The sequence below is a fragment of the Curcuma longa genome, chromosome 1 (assembly GCF_044706935.1).
Source record: "Curcuma longa cultivar G26 ecotype Majalengka, Jawa Barat chromosome 1, ITB_CL_G26_1.1, whole genome shotgun sequence".
Lineage (NCBI taxonomy): Eukaryota > Viridiplantae > Streptophyta > Magnoliopsida > Zingiberales > Zingiberaceae > Curcuma > Curcuma longa.
In genome coordinates, this window is record NC_133861.1 from 24,294,718 (window position 1) to 24,308,119 (window position 13,402).

At 38.1% G+C, this 13,402-nt stretch overlaps 2 pseudogenes; both read right to left on the reverse strand.

Moving 5' to 3' along the window:
- Positions 1 to 6,681, reverse strand: part of LOC141826662 (chloride channel protein CLC-c-like) — a 48,646-nt pseudogene extending 41,965 nt beyond the window's left edge.
- A 516-nt stretch (positions 6,682 to 7,197) lies between these two features.
- LOC141826671 (phosphoglycerate mutase-like protein AT74H) lies at positions 7,198 to 7,895 on the reverse strand (annotated as a pseudogene).
- Between the last annotated feature and the right edge of the window lie 5,507 nt (positions 7,896 to 13,402).

Here is a 13,402-nt window from a genome sequence, read left to right on the forward strand (position 1 = left end):
AGAGAAAAACGTCAAGAACCCACAACGAATTGAAGAAAGAAAGAAGAAAAGCCTAAATCGATAAGAAGGATGAATAGAACCTCGACTCGATACTTAAGAAAGCTGAACCTTGGTATAGAGGAAGAGAGAAGACGTCACAACCTTAGGATGGAGGTTGATAAGTCTTTGAATGCCACAGGAGGATGCCTTGATAAGTTCTAGTTCAATGAAGAACCAACAAGTAAGAGCCTCACGATGCTTTAGATTGAAAATATGACAAAGATACATGTGTGGCCGTCACCCCCTTTATTAATAGCTATAGAGTGATCAAAAACCCCTAAAAGGTAAAAAGAAAGCCCATTTAGTAAAGGCCTATGTTGACTATTTAGCCATTTTAAGCTTATGGTATCATTACAACCTAAATAAAGCTAGAAATTGAGCCTACACATCCCTACTACATAAACATGAGGGTTAAGTGGCTATTTAAGCCTATCCAAGGCTTGAATTAAGTTGATTAAGCCATATGACTTGCTCTTGGTCAAACCTTCTTCAATTGTAACTTTGGTTTTCACATCTTCAATTAGCACATTAAGTGTCTCCTTCATCTTCTTAGCCTTAGCTCTTGTCATTGGGCCTCTATTGATGCATAATGGATTATCAACCACATCTATAGTGGGTTGAGCATGATCCATATTAGCTTATTGGCAACTTGCTGTCCTCGGGGCATGGTGCCACGGTAGGACATCCAGGTTGTCACCCAGGCACCCGTGGTTCGATCCCCAGCTACGGCGTATTTGCAGGAATTTTCCTCTAAATGGGGAGCGCAATCAAAAGATGCTGGACATCTAGGTTGGCCGCTACGTGCACTTCCGGATTTACTCTAGTGGCCAGTGGGAAACTTCCGTGGGGCCAGACCGGTCATCCTCAAGGATAGTCAATAACTCTAACTAAGATTTATCATTTTTTTCGTTGGGCAACTTGCTCACTTGGTTTGACTCCATCGAATAGGATCCCAACAAGTGATTCATGCGAAAGAAAACTCATACAAAATTTGATTTATCTATACTTTTGAACCATACCCTTCGCTTATCTCGTTCGTCCTCGGTTCACCAGATCTCTTGTATGTTCAAGCGTCTGTGCCTCTATGCATATTCACACGGACACGATCTCAAGCTTCAAAGAAGAATTGCCTTTGTGGTGCTAGTCATACAAGGAGATTAGGTCAAAAACAAAGAAGAGGAAGTAAAGGGGTGTTCGACCAAAAGGGAGAAGATAGCTCAAAATGCCTTGTCTACTTTGAAAAATATAGAAAAAAATCTTTTATATTCATCTCATGAATATGAAGGGTTTTTGCCACTTTAGCTTCCCCATATTAAAGCCAATTAAAATCAAAATAGAGCACATATTTCTCATGTTGGCTCTTCAGGAAAACTTTAAGTTTGACATTTATTGAAATTGAAGCTCCAAATTGCTCCAAACTCATCCTTTAAGTGCGCATAATCAAGCTTAGCATACGTCTATTGATTTACAATAAAGATTACAACTGCATATCCAAGAAAAAGCCATCATTATGAGCCAACATAAGCTTATTATTAAATGTCAAAATCACATGATTGAATTCAATCACAATGAAAGATCCAAGATTCTCTAATACAACCTATTGTTGCACATTACATTCTATGCCATGTAAAGGCTATAACGCTGCAAGGATGTTGTTGGCATGAATATCCACTCCCTATTGCATAATTTAGATCATTAATTTGTCATATATATAGTTAATCATTCATTAGTTGGGTTTATTATAAAAAGCTCTCATGTTTTACATGACATTTATTTTGTTTTACATTGATTAGCTAAAAAAATGGAACGAGATTACAATATAATTGCATAGATTTCATACATCAATCACTACATACCTCTTTCATGTTGTTAATCAGGAACTAGTCCATAGTAGTAAGCATGTCAATAATAATATAATTTAATCTAGAGGTAGGACTATCCATTTAGTGTTAGTTTGCGGTAGTCACTCTGGGATCAAGTTGCAAACTATATCATGCCTTGGCAAATGAGATGGTGTGTAGGATGAGTAAGCCAACCTCATAGTTATGACTTTGTGTAATATACCCATCAATTTTATCTAATGAGACAGGTTGAGTACAATATCTGATCTGTACATAAACTAACATTTTGATGAAAAAGACAACTTATGTTGGGAAAACAAAGTTGTGCAGAATGAATAAATATTAATATATAGGTCATATAGAGCTTTATGCTTCAAATATAAATTATTATCCGTAAAACAACAACCAAATTCATAACATCAAAAGTCAGCTTACAATCATTTCCGAGTGTCTTGTATGCAAGAGCTAAGACTCGAGATCCCTGCCTAGTATACCTTTTGTATGTCTTGACATAAGTAGCAGGTATGCCAATTAGCCTATCTTGAATAGTTTCTGGTGCACCCTATCATCACCAACTAACTCTAATTTAAGAAAGTTTCATTGTGGATGAATAATAACAGCTGCTGGCATCTATAGTCTACATACATTCCTAATTGACAATCAAATGAAAGGCAAAGTATGACTCCAAATGTAAAAAAATCAATGTTGCAACTTAACCAACATAACATTTTATTAAGAACATAGCATTTGAGGAAATAGTTGAAAGTTCATATTCAACCCAAAATCTGACAATACAAAATCAGCTTGGTTAGGGGGGTTCTTGCCTGTCCTAATTTTAGTCTCTACTTTATGAACTTATATTTGACAATTCTTAACCAAATTCTCCATGATTCCTTTGAAAGTGTAGTTAAACAATTAGCCTTTATTGAATGTTGACAATAGCACTGACCTTATATTTTACAATTCTTAACCAAATTTTTTATGATTCCTTTTGCAGTGTAGATAAACAATTAACTTTTGTTGAGTGAATAATAATTCAGTGTATGGACATTAAATAACAGTAAACTACATTAAGGGTTAGTGCATATTATTTATATTCGCATGATACCTTATGGTGCAAAACAAGCAATCAAAATAAAATCTTGTAGTTAATGGTACCTTCACAAATGCAAAAAATTGATCTCGTACATAAACTATACACCCATTCTCTTCAAGTGAGAAGCAAAATGGTGCCTATATATAATAATCTACATAGCTTGACCACTTGACCTGTGAGCAAATATTGAACTTAAAATTAAATATCCAGTTAGTCAAATGGAGTAGAATGGCATAATATACTATAGCTAAAATTAACAAACATCTACTGCCCTCATTATCATATCACTTTACAAAAAACAATCTAGGCAGTTATTCTATAATATTGAGGTAATTATTCTAAGTTACCTCAATTAGCAAGTCATTTAGAGGGGAGATAAAAGTAATCATAAACTATCAAGGGGACAGCACTCCGATTTAGACAAAATTTTGTACCCATATGGGAGAGGGGTGTAACCTCTTCGTTTGTGAGTGGATTTCTTACTCAATGTTCTATCCACATGCCTGCATAGACCTATTATGCTACTATGTTAACATAAAATATGTATCCTCCTCTTTTCTTGCACTTCCCATTCAACATAAAATATGTATCCATTTAGGAAGGGTGTAGTTTTACTAAAGTGTCATTCTATACAACACTCTATCAGTTCCACATGCCTACTACTATGTTAAGGGTTCTACACTTCCTATCAAGCCCAAAATGGCTACTCATTTAGGAAAGAGGGTTGTCTTTACTTAAAGGGTGGGGAACTCTTGAACTTGGCTACTAGGACCATAATAGTATGACATTGCTCTCTTTTGTTAGCAGAAATGATACTCAACAATAATTGCTCCATGTGACATCCAACTATCTCAAGCGAACAGATATGATTTCAATAGTAACAAATAACAGAAGTCCCATTTTAGTTGAGAAGTGAGTGTAAATAGGGCATAAATGTGGTTAAAGTAAGAATACACAACAAAAGGGAAAAAAAGTAAGACAAAAACCTGCAATCATAAATATTAAATAGGAAACATGTGCAAATCCATAATGGATGTAAATAGTACTCAACTTAAAATTGTAGAGCATAGAAGACCAAAAGATAACAATGTGAATAAAGTAATTGACTTGTTATCTAAATGTCATATATTGATATATAAAGCATACAACCTTATCTAAGATGAGGAGAAGATGTTGGTGCAAGGAGTACTAGTCTGTTCCTAGGATTTCAATGTTTGATAATATACCTAGGTTTGTTTAGTTTGACGAAGGGTTGATCTAAACAGGATTTAATGTTTGGATGTGAGAGAAGTCTAGTCAGATCAGTTTGACCAGATGACTTGCAAGAAGTCATAGTCAGTTAGACTGGGTAAGGAGAAGTCCTAGTTAAGGCTAGACAAGAGAAATTCTTGTTGAGGCTAGGCAGGAGATGTTCTTGTTCAAGCTAGGCAGAAGAAGTCCTAGTTGAAAGTTAGGCAAGGACAACCTGGTGAGTGAAGCTGGGTAAGAAGTCCTAATTGGAGGTTAGGCAAGAAAAAATCTAAACAGATCAAGGGTGATTGGATGTTTAACAGGTGAGATGTCTACCTAATGACTGGTCCTAATTGGAGGTTAAGAAAAGTCCAAACAGGTCAAGAATAATCGAATGTTTGACAGGTGTGAAGTCTACCTAGCAACTAGTTCTAACTGGAAGTTAGGCATAGGTAAGCTTAATAGGTTAGACCTATAGGGTAAGACTTATGTAAGCCTAGTAGGTCAGACAGACTACAAGTACACTTGGTTGCTTGTTTGTTATATGTTGAGCTTGCAGGAACTAGAACTGGAAGCAAGATGAAGGAAGCATATGAAGAGCAAATAGAAACAGCTGAATCAAGCCTCGAGTCAACTCAAGTCAAATTTGAGTTTACTAGATTTGAACGTTAGGATGTTACTCCAGTCACTCGGACGGTCTAGGTGCCCGTGGTTGATCTAGGCGCCCGGATAAGGTGGAATTGACCTTGATAAAGGTCGACAGAATTCGATCGGATCAGATCAGTTCCGAGCGCCTAGAAAGGGATCTGGGTGCTCAGAAGGGTCTTCATAAAGGCCTTAATGTATATCACAAGGAATAACCCTAACTCTCATACTTCTTCATCCAACGGTGCTGCTAAACATGAATGGAGCCAAGCTCCTACGACTGAGGAAGCTCCAGGAAGGATGCGTTGTGCTCAGGACTTCCAGATCGGTCTCTATATGAACGTTTGGTTATTTTATTTAAGTCTTTTTTTGTACTTATCTTTTATATTATTATTGGACTGTAAGGCGGGTTTCTCTACTTTTGAAAAGATTCTGAAAAGGAGACTATTAGTGGACGGACACCTTCTTATACATAGGCCTTGGACGTACTAATCCTAGGGTTGTTAGGAACCAAATAAAATCCGTGTGTTCGTGTGTTGTTTTACTAATATTCGTTGCTAATTTTTGATAGAATGAATGAGCGCTATTCACCCCCCTCTAGCATGTATCAGTCATATAATTGGTATTAGAGCACGCTTGCTCTTGATTGGACTAACCACCACAGGAGCATGAAAGCAAAGATGGAGAGGGAGAGGACACTACAAAACCAGTGCCCTACTCGTAATGTAAGAATGAGGAATTTTTTTTTTAGTGGATCAGTTTTGAATTAAATTGAACGAACTTGGTTTGGTTCATGAGGGAAGAGGTTTTGACAAAATAAAAGGGATGAGAAGATTCGTCTTGCGAAGATGAATTGAACAAAATTAGTTTGGGTCAAATTGACAGCATCTCCCATGTAACAATTCAACTTTATTAGATATATATTAACATGAAAGCCTACACGATTGTTCAACAATACAATACATATATTTTAACTACTAATCTATATGAAATATAGCCTACACGACCACTCACTAATACAAACACATGTGTAACCACATAACAACAACCTATAATGAAAATCTCAAAGCATAGACACAACGATAAAACACACAACAAAAATGAAATGTAAACCCACAAGACTTCGATACCAGAAACAACATAAGCGGAAGTATAACCACAATGAAATCCATATAAACGGATACAATCTAAATCCAAATCCATACAAGGTAAAACCACACAATCGACATACTTCTTCAGTTGTGAGATGACATAACTGACAGATTTCCTCTAGCATCAGTAGTAATCACCTATCTACTACCTGAGGAGATAGAAAAACCCTAGAATCTGGGGGTGAGTATAAAATACTCAGTGGATAATCAGACAGATAGTGCATGTACAAAAGTATACAAAGGAACAACAACAATCAACAGTGAGCGTATGAACTACCATAATCCATATGAATGACATGAATGACAATGACATACATATGTATCAACCAAGTATCTTCTGATGCAATATCTATCCAAATGCAGTATCTATATATGGTTCATTACCTATATATTGCACACAATGCAAGCATATGCATGATGCAACTGCCACACTCGTCTCAATCACGTATATATGATGCTGGGGGTGTCCAACATTAAACTACCATAAATCCAACTCTACAACAAAGCAGTCTGGTGGCAAAATAGTAGGTAGTCATGTATAGCTACATACATCCTATGGTCAATGTTTGTCCTTCATACTCATCCTTGAGTATCACTCCTATACTCTCTGAGTACCTCCATGAGTATCACTCTCATACTCTAAGTACCACCACTCCGTGGTGACGAGGACATAAGACATTGACTCAACTGCATACAAGTCATACAACCACCATCCGTGATGGAAATAGGGAATTCCTAATCACCTATTTTATAACTTGTCACTACAGGCCAACTATCAATGACGATTAACACACAACATTGGGGATTATAATCGCCACATGCATCATGATGTAATGGTTAAATAACAATAACCAACATCTACTATGCTAAAATCAACATGCATAGATAGTAAAGAGCTGCTTGGTAGAAGGGTTTAAGAGGTTGGAATCGGAATGAAATTAGTTTCATTCCCATACCTAATGCTTGGTAGATGAGAATCAGAATTAAGGTATGATTTTGATTCCCTTATTTTGATAACCTACTCACCCCTTGGTTATCACTAAACCCATTCCCCCCTCTTGGGGTCGCAGACCACAAAGCCCTCGTCGCATCGCGTTGTCTCACCTCCCCCTCGCGCGTCTCCCCTCCTCCTCCAGGCGGCGCTGCGCTTCTCCCCGCTGCCTCCTTCTCTAGGCGCCGCCTAAATATTCAGTTCTTACTTACTGGTAACGCGGTCGAAGACGTCGGCGGCGGACTCGCCTTCAGGGAAGCGGAAGAAGCGGCCGAAGCGCTCCCTCGCCTCCTTGATGGCCTTCATCCTCTCCTCCACTTGGAAATTTCCAAAGTCCTACTCCCTGATCCGGCACTCCTTGAGGACGCCGACGATGCGGTGGCACGGGAAGGCGCGGCCCAGCTCTCGCAGCGTCGCCCTAGTCCGCTCGTACGGCGACACATAAAAGTACACCTTCCAGTTCTCCCCGTCCTCCTCCGACAGTATGTGGCGGATGAACTCGCCAGCGGCGCGGGCCTGCTCGGCGCCCTGCGGAGTAAGCGGAACCTTGTGGTTAGGCATCGTGGAGTACGCCGCCGTGTCAAGGTTCCCCTGGCTCTCGCCATGCCGCACTAGGATGATCTGTTTGGGGAGGCACCGGTGGCGGATGTGGCTCGTCTCTTCCCTGTTCATGGACTCCCTTCGACGATGACCTTCTCCGATTGATGTGTTTGGCCGACAACTAAAGAAGCGCGTTTAAAGAGGAGGGAGGGAGTGGTCCATTTTTCCTTAGCTTGCCTTCCAACACTTCGACATCAGATGGTCATCAAAGTTAATCCCATAAGATCCTGTCAACAATAGCAATGCTTGTTCTGTTCCACAAAAGGAGAAGTTAGCTAGAGCTCAATAACTTCAAAAGATTACCAGAGAAAGATTTTATTCTCGGAAAGCTGTCCATCCATTTTTATTCTTGATGCTCCTCACAACATTTAATTTGTTAGAGAGAACAAGTTAGTTCAAAAATACCAGAAGTTCTTCAAATGTTGAATAAGTATGGATTCATTGGTAAGAACAAGTACAAGGCTGCTCAAGTTATTTGTGAAGATCCTGTGAAAGTTGAGTTATTATTCAGTTTGGATCCCTCTAAAGTTGGAGATTTTGTGCTCAGTTGCTTGTAATATGCTTGCGATGAATATTTGGAGAAAATACTTTTTTATTTGACGATAGTTTATTTGGGAGATAATTACTGTGTTTTATTTTAATTGCTTTAGATCTATGGGTCAAGATGTAACCATCAGTAAATGTGTGTTCATTTTCTTGTGCCAATGCAAATATTGTTCACTATGTTTTATTTTGATTGCTTCAAATCTATGGAGACTTCATGTGTATTTTAACTAAAAATATTCTTGGTTATTCCAACTATTACAGATTAAAAGGGAGATAAAGATTCTTCAAAACCTTTGTAGCAGCAAAATAAAAGTTATGATGTTTTCCCGTAAGATTCATAAAATAAAAAGTAAAAGCTGATTTCTCAAAATAAAGAGTAAAAGTTGGAAAAGAAAATTGATTCTTGATTTCTCACAATTCTTACTCTCGCTATAATATATTTCTCTTTAATATGTATAGTACTTAATCAGAAATTAACACGAGTAATACATCAAAGGAGATGGAAGACCTCTCTGGAAAACATTTCTTTGGACGAGAAAATTGAAAATTTACACCTTCAAATCAATGGCCATCACTCCAAAAATTATTTTTTTCCAACGTGCTAAACTCCAACGTGCTCATCTTTCTTGCAAAGGATGTTCCCAATTCATAATATCCATAAAAAAGTATTCAATAAATTTTTTCATGTATTTAATTAGTAAGGGTAAAATTGTAATTTTTTTTCTGATTTCCATTGCTTCCTTATTCATACCAAGTAGCATCAATGGTAATTATACTCATTTCAGTATCTATACCAAGCATCATCAATCCAGTAAGAAACTTAAAACATGCAATCATGGCAAGGAATTCATATATGATTCGCAAATGAAACTAAAGGTGCATGCATTGTCTAGTCAATTAACACTTAGCAATATTCAATTCTAGCACAAGTATCCAAAACAGAAAAAGAATCTAGACATTCAACATGCATAGATAAAAGTCATGTTTAATAATTTGCCAGGATCTCTATGCCAAGTCACCACCACCACACACATCTTTATTTAGCCTCCTCGCTGCTGCTTCCCTTGTTTAGTGACTACTGTTTGGATCTGCGATATAAGAAAGGAAAACTATAAGCACAAGGCTTAGTAAGTCCCTTTCCTACTCACAAAACCTTTCGTCACAACACATTCCTTTAGCATGAGCAAACATAAGCATAGCATATCATAAAAACTCATAGAGCTTGCATAAAGCACATACATCTTCATATCTTAACATTCTTTCACATGCATACAAACAATATGCAGATGCCTTTGAAAACTTATTATCTTAGTAGATAAACATATCATCATCTTTGTTGGGATCCCGGCTTGTACCCTGCATTCATTGCGCGCATACATACCAAGTAGTACGAGGTAGCTAATCTCGACTACACGGTTACTAGGTCTTCACCAAATGTCCTTCGACCTAGGGGCGTTTGGCTGCCTTAGGGTGCCCTTCCCTTTGGATTCCTTTTCAGGATCCGGTACAAGCCCTTTCTTTTCAAAGTAAAACATAATGATGCACATGCCCTTTCTTTCATATCATGAATGTTCCTTTCTTTCTTTTCATAACATACGAACATTCATGCATTCTTTCTTTTCATTCATACGGCATGTAACATCATAGCTTAACCCCCATTCATTAGGGTTAGCCCTTCATGCATTATTTCATTCTTATGCATTCCCTAGCTAAGGTTGAACATCATAGTTGAGAATGAACTCAACTCTTCAATGGTTATCTTACGTGGCCGAACCCTTTCTTACTTAGGCAAAGCCTAACTTATGGTTTTAGCCACATAACCATCATGGTTCTTTTCTTACAACCTTAGCTAGGTTCAAGCAATGGTTTAGACCCTATGGCCGAACCCTCTAGGGTTATGGAAACATGGTTTAAACTTCTTCCATGAAACCCTAAACAAGGTAAAACCACCACTTGTCCTTGGTCCCTTTCTTTCCTTGGTTTAAGCACCATTTGATGCTCTTCTTTACCCTCATGGCCGAAACCTAAAAGGGAGTTTACCAAGGCTTTAGGTTGAACCAAAACCTATAACTCTTTTATACCTTCTTAACTCATCTATCAAGCCATTGTTAGGGTATAGTATTAACACCTAAAACCCTAGAATCTCACTTGGCCGAAACCTCAAGGTGAGGTTCTAACCTTGGTTAACTTCACCCTTCATCATGTTGTTCATTAACTCATGTCTTAAACCATTGTAGGGTTATTAAACCATCATCTAATCTCCTTAACCCTTCATGGCCGAAACCCTCATGGGGGTAATAACCTTGGTTAACCTCATAACTCACCATGATGTCCTTTAAGTCATGTTTACACCATGGTTGGGCTATGAAACCTTCACTTAAACCCTAAGTCCTCTTTGGCCGAAACCTCCATGCTAGGTTTTCTCCTTGGCCGAAACCTCAAGTGAGGTTCTAGCCTTGGTTAACATTCCAATTTGTCATGGAAAACCTAAAGCATGTTAAGGACACATTTAGAGTTTCATGCTCCATGGGTTGAGCTTGGAAACTCAACTTGATTTCCTTAACCATTCCTAACCAAATCTCAACTTAGGGTTACACATGATTGACCTTAACTTTAACCACAAGTACATAGGTTTCATATCATACAATCACATGGTATCCATAATCATGCATCAAGATCATTCATCATCAACAAGTCATGATTTCATAGCATCCTAGAAGTTCTTGACCTAATACTTCTAGCATGAATTTTCCCTATGGTTCTTGCATGATCAAAACCATAAAAACAAACACACAAAGCATAAGATCAAACGTAACTAATATATCGCAGGTGAGGGGGAAACTTACATTAGATTTTCTTAAGGATTCTTTACCCTTACTTTAACCTTTCTTTAGCCTCTTAATCCTTGCCTACTCCCTTGCCGTTGGAAACTTGAAGAAGGATGGAAACCTCCCTATACCTCTCGGCCACAACAAGAAGAGGAGAGCTCTCAAAGCACTCGGCCAAGGAAGCAAGGAAATGGAGAGTGGAGCCTTCTCCTTCAACCTCTCGGCCACAACTCAAGGGGAAGAGAGCAAGGAGCTCTCGGCAACAAATGGAGGAGGAGAGGGGGAGAGAGGGGTTCACGGCAAGGAGAGGGAAGCAAATGAGGGAAAGTAGGGGTTAGGGAGTCTTATATAGAGTTTAGTGGAGTGAGAAGTCCCAATACCAATTGGTTACTCCACCTTTACTCCCATTAATCCTCTCATTTACTCCCTAGTGAAAGAGTACAAGTCTCTCTTTTCTTTGTTAAACCCTTCCTCATGTATCCATAGGTTTAACTAGCATGTCCCTTCTCCTTTTCTAACAATTGCTTGTTAGAACTAGTGGCTAACTCATGTGTAGTCTAGGCTTGCCACTTGGGTGAGGTTCAAGGATCAAACCTTGATTCCTCCATTTATTTTTCTTTCTTTTTTTTTCTTTTGGCAAAGCCCATACATGAGAGCCCATTTTCCATTCTCTTTAGCCCACATAAAAATTAGGCCCATTAAGAAACATTAACCCTTAGACCCATTTAGGACATACCCTACATATTGGTCTTGTTTAGGGTTCCATCCCTTCAATTTAAGGGCTATTTAGCATTTCTGCTAAATTATCTCATATCTTAAGCTTTCATTTCTAAATATCAAGGAATCATGGTAGGAACATTGCGGGTATTACAAATTGATCACAAGAATCATAACCAAAGATAAGAACCAATAACCACATAGACAACAAAGGGTTCGTACAAGCAATAGTATAGATGTTCATAAGATCAATTGAATCAAGGGCAAACATGGAATAAACAAGAGCACAACTAAGGTATTCAACTAACAACAAGCAGGAGTATGTAAGGTATCCAATCAACTACAAAAGAAAGATAACATTCACTAGGAAAGAAAAAACTCTGTATTGATCAAATACAGGGATTACCCACCTGATGTAATGCACGTTGAATATAACCTGATATATAATAGAATCACAAATCATGGTCTTGCAAATTACAAAATATAATACCACTAAATATGATATTATATTAATTTCCACCAAAAAAAATTTTAACCGATTCTTTGGTTAATCTAACCCAATTAGACTCCAATTAACTCAAGTTAGCGTAAACCAGATCAACTAGGATAGGTTCCCCTAGTGGAGCCATCAAACACAAGCCAATCCAATAGATCCAAAGGTTTAGTACTAACTTACCCAATTAAATCCAATAGATACAAAGGTTTAGTACTAACTTACCCAATTAAATCCAATAGATCAATCCCATTCAAATGCAACTGAAATCGTAAAATCCAACAAAACCAAAACCTAATAGGAGTCGATCCTAACAAAGCTCTAACACTCAACTCAATTCATCAACCCGATCAACCCAACAGTCACCTCTATCAATTACAAACAAAACAGAACAAGATCACTCAACAAAATCAAAATCATGCCTCATCCAAAACCAATCCAATCAGAATAACAAATCCTCCTCAATCCTCATGAGCAAAACCTCACTGCACCCAATCTCAATCCAACGAAAACAGGGCAATCCCATCTACTAAACCATTCCAACTGAATCTTCTCAAACCCAATCATCCAAGAAACCAAGCACAGGAATCCCAACAGTAAATCAAAATCCATCACAATTATAAAACCTAATCAGCTTGTCCGTTTACTTACCGACGAAGGAAGCGGCGGCCGAACCGTGAAGAAGGGAATCGATCGATTTCTCCCCTGTTTCTCACGCAGTTGAGAGGCGATTTATAGGCTTCCTCCATGAGTTACTCGTCGGCAAACATGGGTGTTGCGCAACGGCATTGCGTGCGCACGAGCTACGGATGAGAGTCGACAGAGGGAGCCGCTTCGGGGGAAAACGGTGAACATAAAAAAAAATCGCTCATTATAACAAGGAGTAACAGTAACTTGAACTGGGATTAGGATTTGGACTAAATCGACTTAAAACCTAGGGTTTACTGTAACGATTGAACTGGTTATTGTAGCGAACCAGGTTTAATCTTAGTTTGCTTGGTTCACTAATCAAACGACCTTCGATTTGACCCAAATCAGTTTTATTCAATTCATCTTCACAAGACAAATCTTCTCATCCCTTTTATTTTGTCAAAACCTCTTCTCTCATGAATCAAACCAAGTTGATTCAATTTGATTCAAAACTGACGCACTATAAAAAAATTCCAAGTATCTTACATTCTCCCCCACTAATAAAAATTTGGTTCTCAAATTTACTATCTACATA